Genomic DNA, 13,572 nt, shown 5'->3' with positions numbered 1-13,572 from the left:
CCAAGAAGTGGGCCGGTCCAATGCTTGGTGACCAAGCAAGGGCCGGCCACATCCTCTTCTATAGGGTGTTGGCCCTTTGCTTGGTGACCAAGCATGAAGGGGCCGGCCACAATAATTCAAAAGGGAAGGGTTGTTTTGAATTTTTAAAATCTTCTCTTTGTAGAAAACTATAAGTTTTAAAAGAGAAATTTTAATTTTCAAAACTTTCCTTTTTTGAATTTGGCAACATGTTTTAATAGAGAGTTTTTAAAGTTTTAAAACTTTCCTTTTTTAACCATCCTCATGGTTTAAGAAAAAAAAGGAAGATAAGTTTTAAAATTTAAATTTTCTATCATCATATTAAAAAAGAAAATTTTATAAGAGAAGTTTTAAATTTTAAAACATGATTTTAATTTTTAGAACTTTCCTTTTTTAACTCATACTTTAGGAAAGAGAGCTTGTAAATTTTATAAGAAGATTTCTTCTTGTAAAATTTTTAAAAAATATATTTCCTTTTCTTTTGATGAGGTGGCCGGCCACCTTGCTTGGTGCCCAAGCAAGGGGCCGGCCATAATTAAAAATAAAAAATCATCACAAAAATTAATGTTGGTGATTGATTCAATCAAGAGGAAAGAAAAGGAAAAATAAAAAGGGAAAAGGAAAAACTAGAGGATGATTTTATTTTTTTTGTAAAAAGTTTTTCCTTATTTGCCTTGGGCAAGTAATATAAAAGAAGGGGTGAGGGGGCTTCATGAGACACAACTCTTATTCTCTTGCTTGGAGACCCTCTTGGTGTGGCCGGCCCTCTCCCTTCTCTTTTCCCTTTTGCTCTCTTCTCCTTGGTGGTGGTGGTGGCCGAATTTTAGAAGAAGAGGAAGAAGCTTTTGGGTGGTGTTCATCTTGGAGGATCGTCGCCCACACGACGTCCAAGGCGAGGCGAGGAATACGGCAGAAGATTTTGAGGTCATTAGCTTACAAAGAGAAGGTATAACTAGTAGTTTTCTTCCACATCATACTAGTTATTTTCTTTATAAGAATTCTAAATACAAGAGTCAATTAGATCTAGTTTATCGAATTTATTTTTCGATTTTGTGTTTTCTTCTTTTTCGAATTTGTGATTCGATTGTTCTTTTTGGTTAACCTAGAGTTATTTAAAGAAATTAAATATTAGCTTTCCTTAAAAGGCTTTGACTAGGCGGTGGCGGTTGCTCCCATATCCAAGAAGGCCATGTGCCTCGCCATGCAGTCCTGGAAGTTAATTTTGAAAATTAATATTTAATGGAATTAATAACATAGGTGAATTTGAATCAATAGTGTCAAGTTCCGCTTGCGATTCAAATCTAAACCATTAAGAACAGATAAGTTAAATTTAGAATCAATGATGTTAAGTTCCGTCTGCGATTCCTAATTTAACTTCTAAAGAACACAATAGGTTATTTAAGGAAATGTTCGACACTTGTACAAAAATTTTTGTACAGTGAAACCGGTACGTTTTCCTAGGACTAACCAACAAAAACTACCTCCCCCTAGAATTAATCTTCCCTTCTCCCCCTTTGATCACATAAAAAATGAGGTACCAAAAGAAATCTAAGGGTAATTTTTTTTTCAAAAAATAGGAAAGTTTTTAGTAAAAAAAACTAATTTTCAACATTTTGAAAAAATTATCAAGTTTTTGAAAATTTTGAAAAATAATTTTGATAACACTTAAAAAAAATTACAATAATTTTAGAAAAAAATTCTAAGTAAAAAAAAAAAAATTTTGATATCATAAAAAAATCAATAATTTACTAAGTTAAACAAATTTGTAAAAATTAATTTTGTAGAAATAATTTTGGAAAAGTAAAGCTGATACGTCCCAAAAAAACTTTAAGTCTCTTTTTAAAAAAAAAATAAAAAAACTAAGTTAAAAAGACCGAAAAAATATTTTGAATAACTATTTGAAGCATTATTTAATTAAATATTTTATCAGTTAGTTAATTAAACATTGTATTTCATTAATCGACTTCCAGGCTATGGCGAGGCACTAGGCCTTCTTGGTTATTAGAGCAACAACCACTTTCTAGATAGAGCCTATTAAGGAAACTCAAACATTTAATTTTCTTACTAAAAGCGCTAAGTCTAATTAAAGTTCAATTTAGACAAGACTTTGGAACCCAATATAGATTCCAACCAACTGGGTTAATTAAAGATCTCTTAGGAATATTTTCTTGAGAAATTTTCCTAATTTGTCCCTTATGAAATCTAAGATGCCAGCTTAGTCTATTATAATTTTGGATTCTAACATTCAAGCATGCATGATTTTTCAAGTTTTTTATTTCATTTTATAAATTTTCATTTTCCAATTTTATTTTATCAAATTCTTCTAATGGACAAGATTTTACTCGAATTAATTTTAACTCTTTAATTGCTTTTTCTAACTTGCAACAATTCTTTAATAAATATTTTATAAACTTAAATAACTTATCAAGAGGAAGAAATCGTACCTGACTTATCTTGTCAATCACGTTATCCGTAGCTCAACATGAAGTGCTGCTTTCTTCTAATGTCGCTCTCCCTTCATCGATGCTCTCGATGCTCATTTCGGGCGAGCTTGCTTCATTTTCATCTTCTTGATAGCTTGCCATTAACGCAAGTCCGGAGAAAGCCTCAATCTCTGATTCAGACGATGTTTCATCCCACATCGCCTTCAGATTTTTGTGCTTGTTCGTTTGGACGGGCTTCTTGTTCTTGCCTTTGTCCTTATTCTTCAATTTAGGGCAGTTGTCTTTAACGTGCCCTTCTTCATTACAGTGCTAGCATCTGATTTTTCTTCTCTTTCTACCCTGCAGATGGTTAGATTTTCTAGATATAAATAATTTTTAAATTGATTTACCATCATCATCGTTTCCTCGTCGTCGAAAGAAAATTCTGAATCTAGTTCATCCATCTTCGCCTTAAGGGCAATATTATGCTTCGACTCCTTCTTTGAATCTGCACATCTCGATTCATGGACTTCAAAAGTTGAAAATAACTCTTCTAAGATAACAGATTCTAAATCCTTAGAGATATAGTAGGCATTTACTAATGATACCCATTTCGTAATTTTAGGGAATGCATTAAGAGTGTACCTTAGCGAATCTTGGTTGCTTACATTTTCTCTGAGATTCGAAAGTCCGGTGATGAGCTCCTTAATCCTCGAGTGAAGGTGGGCAATGGTTTCATCTTCTTCAAATCGAAGGTTGGTGAGCTGGTTGCGAAGTAAGTCCTGTCTCGTGAGCTTGGCTTTGGACGTCCCTTCGTGTAGCTCAAGGAACTTCTCCAAAAGCTCCTTCGCTGAGTTGTAAGTGTCTATCCAGTTGACTTCTAGTGGCGGTAGGACGCTCAGCAGATGGAACTCTACTTTGTCATTTGCCACGTAGTCGGCCTGCTCCTTCTTCGTCCACTGGTATTCTTCCTTACCTTTGGGTACTACAAAATCGAACGTCATTATTAAAAGCAATTCAAAATTGATTTTAAAGAATACCTGCATTCTCTTTTTTCATCTTGTGAACTCCCCCTTGAACTTCAATTGATATATGCTCGGTCCGGCCATCGATTCGGTGCTTTGATCGGCGATTAGTCTTCCTGAAGCATCCTGGCTCTGATACCACTTGTTAGGACCCTCGGCAGTCGGCTAGAGGGGGGGTGAATAGCCTCTACACAAATCAAAGCAAACGAACCTTTCTCAACTTATAACTTAAACAAAATAAACACTTACATATAAAAATAATTAAGAAACTAAAAGACAGAGACTCAGCGGATTTACTTGGTTACAACCGAGAAGGTTGTTAATCCAAGATGAAAAAGAGCACTAACAATTCTCCTTCAGGCGGAGAAGCCTCTTTATAGCAGTGAACGCTAAGAAACATAAAGCTAAACAGAAAATGAAGTGCGTACAAGTATTGATTCTCTTTTTCTTGTTGTTGTAAAGCTTTGGGAACAAGGCTTCTTATATAGCCTTGCTTGGGGTGCTTGGAAGGGTTTCAGGCACCTAGAATAGGATAAAATCTTATCCCCAACATAACGGTCAAAGACCACGTCGAAATGGCTAAAACTTTGATTCCGGGCTCCCGAAAGGGTTCCGGACGCCCGAAATCGTTCCGGGCGCCCCGAAGGGGAAAGTCAACATTTTGTTGACTTTCTCTCCAGGCCTCCAGCTTCGACTCCACTTGCTTCGGTCCAGGTATTCCGCTCCAGCTCCGCTCGCTTGAATGATTTCGGTCATCCGGAATAAGGCTCACCCGAACCCAACTTCCAGCCTTCTCGAGCAAGCTTCCACTCCTGGCTTCTCATCCCTCGGAAATGTCGCGTGCCTCCTTCTCGTCCGCCCGTGTACTCTTCCATAGCACCTGATCCCTCATATGCACCGAGCCCGTCGGCTCTCTCCCGTGTCGTCCTTCTCGCTAGCTGCATCTTTTGCTTGACATCCTATGCTCCTAAGTTCCTACACTCTTAGACACAGGATTAAACACAACAAGAGCTAACCTGACTTGTTTGATCACATCAAAACAACCCAGGGGTACCAACAGATACAACACACGCAAGAAGAAAAATATAAGAATACAAATAAAAATCTTCTTCTTACTCACTTGTTGCTTGTTGATGCCTCTTGAACCTTGGAAGTGCACCTGCACTTGTCTCCAAGAGCTTCCAAGAACTGGTGGTGAGTGTCGATCTCGGTGGAGAAGAATGTGTGAAGATTGGAAGCAGAGTTACTAAGATGAAGGCTCACCACAGCTTTATACCTTGCGCTTCTAGGGCTCCCAATCGATTGGGCTTACTCCTAATCGATTGCCACATCAGATCAACGCGATTCCAGCCGTCCAAAACCTGCATCCTGCACAATAGTCATATCTCAATCGATCGGTCGATTGATTCAGAGTGCCTCTGTGCTCTGCTGGAAAAGGCTTGAATCGATCGCTCGACCGATTCAGTGTTCCTCGCCTTGCATGAGGAATCCAACTCCAATCGATTTGCTGATCGATTGGGCAGCTCTCTATGCTCACGACAATTGCTCCTAATCGATCGATTGATTGATTGGGTCGCTGCTTGTTGCAAGACTCTCCCAATCGATTTGTTGATCGATTGGGCTTTAGTTTAATCGATCAGCTAATCGATTGTCCACCCTTGACTTGCTTAACTTAAGCTCAAGCGATCCCAATTCTAACATCCGGTCAATCGTGACCTGTTGGAACTCCTCATGCCTATCATCCGGTCAACCTTGACCTGCTGGGACTTCTTCACCAAGTGTCCGATCAATCCTTTGATCCACTTGGACTTTTCTCCTCGTGCCAAGTGTCCGGTCAACCTTGACCCACTTGGACTTTTCTCCTCGTGCCAAGTGTCCAGTCAACCTTGACCCACTTGGACTTACCGTCTCGTGCCAAGTGTCTGGTCTTCGATGACCCACTTGGACTTCCTTCCACCAAATGTCCGGCCACCCTTGACCCATCTGGATTTCCTCGTGCTAAGTATTCGGTCAATCCTTTGACTTGGACTTCCCAATACCAAGTGTCTAGTCTACTTTGACCCACCTGGATTTTCATGTTCCTGGCTTCACTCACCAGGTCTTACCATCCGCTTAGCTTCACTCACTATGACTTTCCATCTACCTAGCTTCACTCACCAGGACTTTTCATCTGCCTAGCTTCACTCACTAGGACTTTCCATCTGCCTGGCTTCACTCACTAAGATTTTCACCTACCTTCTCTCACTAGAATTTTCACCTGGCTTTACTCACCAGGACTTTCCTCTGCTTAGCTTCACTCACTGAGACTTTCCATCTGTCTGGCTTCACTCACCAGGACTTTCACCTAGCTTCACTCACTAGGATTTTCACCTGGTTGCACTCATCAGGATTTTTCCACTGCCCGGCTTCACTCACCTGGACTTTCACCTGCCTGGCTTCACTCACCAGGACTTTCTATCTGCCTAACCTTTAGTTAGGACTTTCCCAGTCAAGTATCCGGTCAACCCTTTGACCTACTTGACTTTCTTCACATCCAACTAGTCAGTCCTTGACCAGAGGGGAATTGTATCAACAATCTCCCCAATTGGACGATTGCATCTACAATCTCCATATATTATCAAACATCGAAACTCAAACATCAAGACTCAAGCTTGAGCCAACTCAAGCTTAGTCAACCTGACCTAGGGGATATTGCACCAACAATCTCTCCCTTTTTTATCTTTGACAATACCTTTAAGTTAGGCTAATCCCATAGCCTCAACTTTTTCTTCATGTCAATGCATGAGTGAGGGTTTCCTATATTCTCCCCCAAACTTTCCTAGGGGCAATGAAGGCCTAACTTAAACCCTACATTCTCCCCCTATTGGCACACATCAAAAACTCTCCCCCTGAAGAGTTACTCAACGTTGTTCACAACCTCACATGTTGTTCACAACACTACAATAAAGGTCTCATACCTTTCACTGTATACAATGCTTAGCCTTGAACATTAACCAAGCCAAAAATGAAGATCTCATACCCTTCATGGTAGCCAATGCTCACCCTTGAGCATTTTTCCAAATGAAGAAACCCAGTAGCACCAACCGGAGTACAAACCAGGACTCTGCTTGATGGTAGTATCTCAGTACAATTTCAAGGGTACACACTTATACCAAATGAAAATGATATAGAAATAACTTCTCCGGAGACTGAAATTTTGACAATGATACGAGAAGAATACCCCGAAGCATTATATGTTACTAAGATGGATCCTGATGCCATAATACCAGAAAGAAGAATGGCGGGAGCTGCAGGGTATGACATTACTCTTAATCATACCTATATAATTGAAGCAGGCGAACAAGAATTAATATCTACAGGCTTAGCATTTGCAATACCGGAAGGATATTACGGACGAATAGCCCCATGATCTAGAGTTGCGTGGTGCACAGGAATACAAATTGGGGCAGGAGTTATTGACAGTGACTTCCGAGGTGAATTTAAAATTCTCGTGTTTAATATGGCATATGGAAATATAATATTAAACAAGGGGGAAGCCATTGCTCAGTTAATTTTGGAGAAAATAGCCACCCCAGAAATTGTACAAGTAGTAGATTTGCCACATACTGTTAGGGGAACAGGGGATTTTGGTTCGACTAATCAAACAGCTACAGTTCAAACCGCTACCCCGGCAGTCCAGCTTGGAACCACAGCTTGGACAAATTTGATGGACAAACTCTTACCAAGGAAGAGGATGGCCATTGATGATACTTCAACATCCAACCAATGCACCTATCAGTAGCTACACGTTCTCACGGCGGATGTGCCCAACAACGAATGGATTAATCCATTCTATACGGAAGATGGTGGGTATTGTTGGTGCAACATCCCTCAGGTCAAGGTTGACCTGGTTAACCAAGCTGAGTCTTGGTTTGGGTTTAGATGTTTGACAATAAGATATTGATTGAAGAAGAGTCAAGTAGGTCAAGAGTGACTGGATACTTGACTGGGAAGTCCTAACTGGGATGTTAGGCAGAAGGAAATCCTGGTGAGTGAAGCCAGGTGAAAGTCCTAGTGAGTGAAGCTAGGCAGATGGAAAACCCTAGTGAGTGAAGCTAGGTGAAAGTCCTGGTGAGTGAAGCCCGGCAAGGGAAAATCCAGATGGATCAAGGATGATCGGACATCTGGTGTTGGGAAGTCCAAGTAGGTCAAAGGAATGACTGGATACTTGGCATGAGGAAATCCAGATGGGTCAAGGTTGACCAGACATCTGGTGGAAGTCCAAGTAGGTCAAGGGAGTGACCGGATACTTGGCATGACGAGAAAAAGTCCAAGTGGGTCAAAGGGATTGACCGGACACTTGGTGGGGAGTCCTGGCAGGTCAAGGGAGTGACCAGATGCTAGGCATGAAGTACCAACAGGTCAAGGTTGACCGGATGTTGGTTTGGGAGTATTGGAACTTGGTTTTGGGCAAAAACCATGTGCTGGATCGATCAGTGGATCGATCCAGGAGCTGGATCGATCAGTGGATCGATCCAGGCTTCTCCCAGCGAATAGAGAGCCTCTGGATCGATCCATGGATCGATCCATGGATCGATCCAGATGCCCCAATCGATCATTGGATCGATTGGGACGCGGCTGCTTCGCGCGATAAGCGCTGGATCGATCCGTGGATCGATCCAGGCGTTTTTCCAGAGCACAGAGGCGCTCTGGATCGATCCGTGGATCGATCCAAAGACTCCCCGATCGATTGGGAACATTCGAATCGATCGGGATCTGACCGTTGCGTCGTGTTTATAGCCGCAGGCGAGCGTGGTCTTCGGCATCCCTTCTTCGATTCACTCCAGCTCTTCGCCATCTCCTCCACAGCACTCTCCAAGCTCGTGATCGCTAGTTCTTGAAGGTTCTTGGAAACTTTCCAAGTCAAGAGGCGGATCAAAGCAAGAGGAAGAAGTTAGGGTTAGGGTTTTTACTGCACATCTTGTAAGCTTTTGCTTATCTTGTATTTCCCTTTCTTCTTCTTGTATTGAGAGTATTGTAGGGCTTCTCCGCCCTTGGTAGTTACCATAAAGGAGGGTTTTATTTAGTGGAGGGTGTGTACGTTGGTGTGGATCCTTGGATTAGTCACCTCTTGTGAGGTGGATACCAAGTAAACCAACTGTGTTAGCGTTGTGTGATTGTTTCGTTATTTTCCGCTGCGCATATCTTTGAAGAAACAAGCAACGAAGCACACCGAGCAAAAGAGACGAGCTATTCACCCCCCCCCCTCTAGCTACTTTTGGTCCTAACAAGTGGTATCAGAGCGAGGCCGCTCTTCACCGGAATCATCGCCGGAAGGGTCAAGCATATCAAGAAAAGCTAGAGGGTGAAGAAGTTGGAGCAAATTCTTCAAGTTCAAGACTTTATCAAGCTCAACTTCAAGATGCAATTCCAAGATGGACTTGGATTTGACACAAGGGTGGCTCCACCATACACTTCCACGAGTTTCGATTCTTGGAAATCAAGAATCGAAAATTTTCTTATGATGGAGATAGAGCAATGGTTTGCTCTAATGGAAGGCTTCGAAGCTCCAAGAAATTCCAAGGGCAAAGTTCTAAAGAAAAGCAAATGGAGCCCGGAGCAAGTCCAAAGGTGCGAGGCAAATGACAAAGTGACCAAGCTTTTGGTCAATTTATTGCCAAGCACCATCCTTTGCAAAATTGGAGAATTTGAAGATGCAAAGGATCTTTGGAGCAAATTGGCCAAGCTTCATGAAGAGATCCCCTCCACTGTACAAGAGCAAGAAGAATCCAGAGAGGGTGACTCTTTGGAGCAAGACCAAGAGGAGGACTCCGAGGTTGAGAGATGCTCAACCTCCGAAGAAGAGGAAATCCAAGAAGCTTCATCCTCAAGGGAATGCAACGAAGGGAAAAAGGAGGGAGCATACTCCTTGTTTCATATTCAAGATGATGAAGCCTCCACCTCTAGGATTGAGGGGGAGCAATCCTTGGTGACGCCGGATCAAGAAGAAGGAGAAGCTTCTACATCCGGGTCAAGAGACGAAGAGGAGGAAGAAGATTCTACCTCCACAAGTCAAGAAAAATCAAATGGAGGAGAATCAAGGTCCGATCAAGAGGAAGCTTCTACCTCCGGATCCAAAAGAAAAGATGCCACCCCTACAATCAAAGGTATAAATATTTCAATTAATAATAAAAATCATATTATATGCTTTGAATGTAGGGAACATGGGCACTACAAGAGTAAGTGCCCTAAATTGGCCAAGAAGAAGGGCCAAGTGGCACAAAAGGGCAAGGTGAAGCCCAAGGAGACCATCCCCAACACAAAGAAGAGCAAGGAGCATATTATATGCTTCTCTTGCAGTCAAAAGGGGCATTACCGTAGTCAATGCCCCAAGGGGAAGAAGATGGTCAAGGCTCAAGGAGGCACTAATCAAGGGGGAGCCTCCAAGGTAAAGAAGAAGGTAACATTTATTGAGCCTACCCCTTTACATTATGGTAAAAAGCATGATAGTTCTAACTTTTATCATTTTAATGCAATTTATCATAAGAATAGAAAGCATGAGGGCTTTAAAGAAAAGCATGTGGCCCTACATGCTAAGACTACTACACCTAAGGTTAGGAATGTAGGTAAAAATCTAAGCAATAACTCTAAGGATTTTAGATACAAGCCTAGAAACCAAAATGCTCATGGATTTAATGAAAAACCAAATACTAAGGATTTAATGATAGAAAATCAAGTCTTGAGGTCAAGACTTGATAAAATGGAAAAGACCCTAAAAAGGATGGAAAATATCCTAAAAGGGCAAAATGAGCAAAACCTAGGGCTAGGAAAATCAAAGCCATCCAATGGCTATAGAGGTTTGGGATACAAACCCAAAGCTAAAAAGGATGTGCCTAGTTATCATAGGGTTCCATATAGTTATGGAACAAACCCTAAGTCTAGAGGTCAAGTCAAGGATACAAAGGAAGATATCCCTAGAAGTATCTTTGCAACCAAAGTGACTAAGACTTCTAAGAAGTCTAAGAAAGTCACCAACGAGGTCACAAGGGAGGCTATCCCTAGAGTTGACTTAGAAAATGTGACCAAGGCCTCTAAGAAGCCCAACAAGGTCACTAGGAAGGTATCTAGGGAAGTTTTCCCTAGTGAGTACCTAGAGCATCCAAGGAGCACCAATAGGTGTTGGGTTCCTAGGAGCATCTTCTCTACCCCATAAATGGGTTAGAGAGTGTCAACTCCGATTAGAAGGGTAGTTAACCCAACTTTGAGGAAATTGACACTCAAGGAGCATTTTCAAGGTTTTGTTAACCTTTGAAAATGAAATGGAATTTTTATTTACTCCTTGAAAGAGTAAAATGTGCCTAGTGGTGAAAAAGTGATTTTATCTTTAAATGGCACATATTGGGAAATTCATAAGAACTACCAAGTTGGGATTTTGGTATGTTCTTAGTAAATTTAAGGCGATCCGGGCCTTAATTTAAAAGTGCTACTCTTGTGGAAGAAAATGAAATATGCCAACATTTGAGGAATATGCTTAATTTCGACTGGCATAAATTAATCAAGGGAATTAGAAATGCAAATTTAGGCTTTGGCATTTTCTTGAAGCACTTTAGGGCAATCTAGGTTTAAGCTATAAGTTTAGCTAAGGTTTTAAGGATACTTAGATAGTTAATCTAGGTATATTTTATTTATGTTAAATCTTGCCATGATTGTTTTCCCATCATATGCCATGACATCATGTCTATTTTTGCATTCATGACTTATTATGAAAAACACAAAAATACCATGTCATGTCATGCATACATCATATATTTATAGGAATCTTTCTTTTGAAAGTTATTTTATTTTGATGTATGCCATAACATTATCATGCATTAGTTTAATTCCTTGTAATTAAGGACAAATGGCATTTAACAACACTTATTAACAAGTGACATCCTAGGTGGGTGTCTAATATCTCCAAAATACCTAGATAGATATGCATGATCCCTAGATTAGGGCAAAACCAAAATCTACATCTCACAAAGACCTGTAAGATGACTTGTATGTGTTTTTAGTGCACATTAGATACAAGTGAGATGTTAGGATGATGAACTAAACTCAAGATGTTGATTTAGTGCATTCGTTTGAGTTTTGAGTTCATCAAAACACATAGTTATGTGTTTTCCCATCATTGGGAAAGCTAATATACAAGTCATGTGCATTAAGCCCAAGGAACATGGTGGGATATTGGTTTTGAAAATGTTTTCAAAGTGATTTTGGAAAACCTTGGTGAAGACTATCTTTTGATAGTAATCACCATTGAATAGTTAGACACAAACTTGAAGAAAACACTAAAGTTTTTGCAAGTTTTCAAGTTTGTGTCAATCTTTGAAAATATGATGTATTTTCATAGAAAACTATTTTTCCTTGATAGTATATGCCCTAAATAATGTCTACACAAAATTTCATGATTTTTGGATTTTTGTAGAATTTTCTAGGGGTTTCTGAAGTTGACTGAAATGGAATTTCAGCAACTATCAGAGCTCCGATCGATCCATGGATCGATTGGAGTGCCTGAATCGATCCGGGGATCGATTCAGAAGGCAATTCTCCGCGAGCAGAAGCTCGCTGGATCGATCAGCCGATCGATATAGGAAGTCTGAATCGATCAGTGGATCAATTCAGCAAGGTTCAATCGATTGGAACCCAACTTCAATCGATCCAAGTTGCTGATTTTGGCTGGGAAGGCCTGATTTCAGCATCTTTGAACCATGTTTAGTCTATGTAACCATTCCAAACCCTTAAAAAATACATTTGTATACATATAAAGGGTGTTTTCATGTGAAAACAAGGATGGATTGGTTGAGGAAGGCTAAGTTGAAGTTTAGGTTGAGGTTTGTTTCAAACTTTGAACATTTAAACCTCAAAACTTCTAAATTTGGGTTTCCTAAAGATTTAGGGATTCCAAGTCATTGTTGGTGAAATGACAGAAGTTACCACCATGTCTTTAGGGGGAGGTACTCTTTAAAGACATGAAAAACTATTTTTCATGAACCTTGGAAGGTGGTTAACCTTCTGTTGTGAAAATGCTCAAGGTTGAGCGATTGAACTTTAATGGGGAGTGGATATCCTCATTGTTCAAGAGGTTTCAATTGGATAATGCTCAAGGATGGGCATTTGCCTACATTGGGGGAGAATGTAGGGGTAAAGATAATGAAGGGTATGGGACCTTCAGTATCGTGTTGATCACAATGAGTGATGTTGTGAACAACGATGAGCAACTCTTCAGGGGGAGAGTCTTCAACAAATGGAGTTGTTGAAGTGTGCCCAAAATTGGATCATAGGTTGATGTGTGTCCAAAGTTGGGTTGAAGTGTTTTATTAGTAGGGGGTTGATGTGTGCCAATAGGGGGAGAATGAAAGGACTTGTGAATGGAAGTAAGTTAGGCTTTCATTACCTAGAGGGAGTTTGCCCTCTTAGGGGGAGAATGAAGAGTTTAACTTATGTGTTCATTACCTAGTGGCATGATGAATGAGGCTATGGGATTAGCCTAACTTACATGTTGTATTGTAAGTATTATTGTGGTATTGTCAAACATCAAAAAGGGGGAGATTGTTGGTGCAACATCCCTCAGGTCAAGGTTGACCTGGTTAACCAAGCTGAGTCTTGGTTTGGGTTTAGATGTTTGACAATAAGATATTGATTGAAGAAGAGTCAAGTAGGTCAAGAGTGACTGGATACTTGACTGGGAAGTCCTAACTGGGATGTTAGGCAGAAGGAAATCCTGGTGAGTGAAGCCAGGTGAAAGTCCTAGTGAGTGAAGCTAGGCAGATGGAAAACCCTAGTGAGTGAAGCTAGGTGAAAGTCCTGGTGAGTGAAGCCCGGCAAGGGAAAATCCAGATGGATCAAGGATGATCGGACATCTGGTGTTGGGAAGTCCAAGTAGGTCAAAGGAATGACTGGATACTTGGCATGAGGAAATCCAGATGGGTCAAGGTTGACCAGACATCTGGTGGAAGTCCAAGTAGGTCAAGGGAGTGACCGGATACTTGGCATGACGAGAAAAAGTCCAAGTGGGTCAAAGGGATTGACCGGACACTTGGTGGGGAGTCCTGGCAGGTCAAGGGAGTGACCAGATGCTAGGCATG

Source organism: Zingiber officinale, chromosome 1B, assembly GCF_018446385.1.
Source record: "Zingiber officinale cultivar Zhangliang chromosome 1B, Zo_v1.1, whole genome shotgun sequence".
NCBI lineage: Eukaryota > Viridiplantae > Streptophyta > Magnoliopsida > Zingiberales > Zingiberaceae > Zingiber > Zingiber officinale.
The sequence above is the reverse complement of the archived record's forward strand: the minus strand, read 5'-3'. Positions refer to the sequence as shown.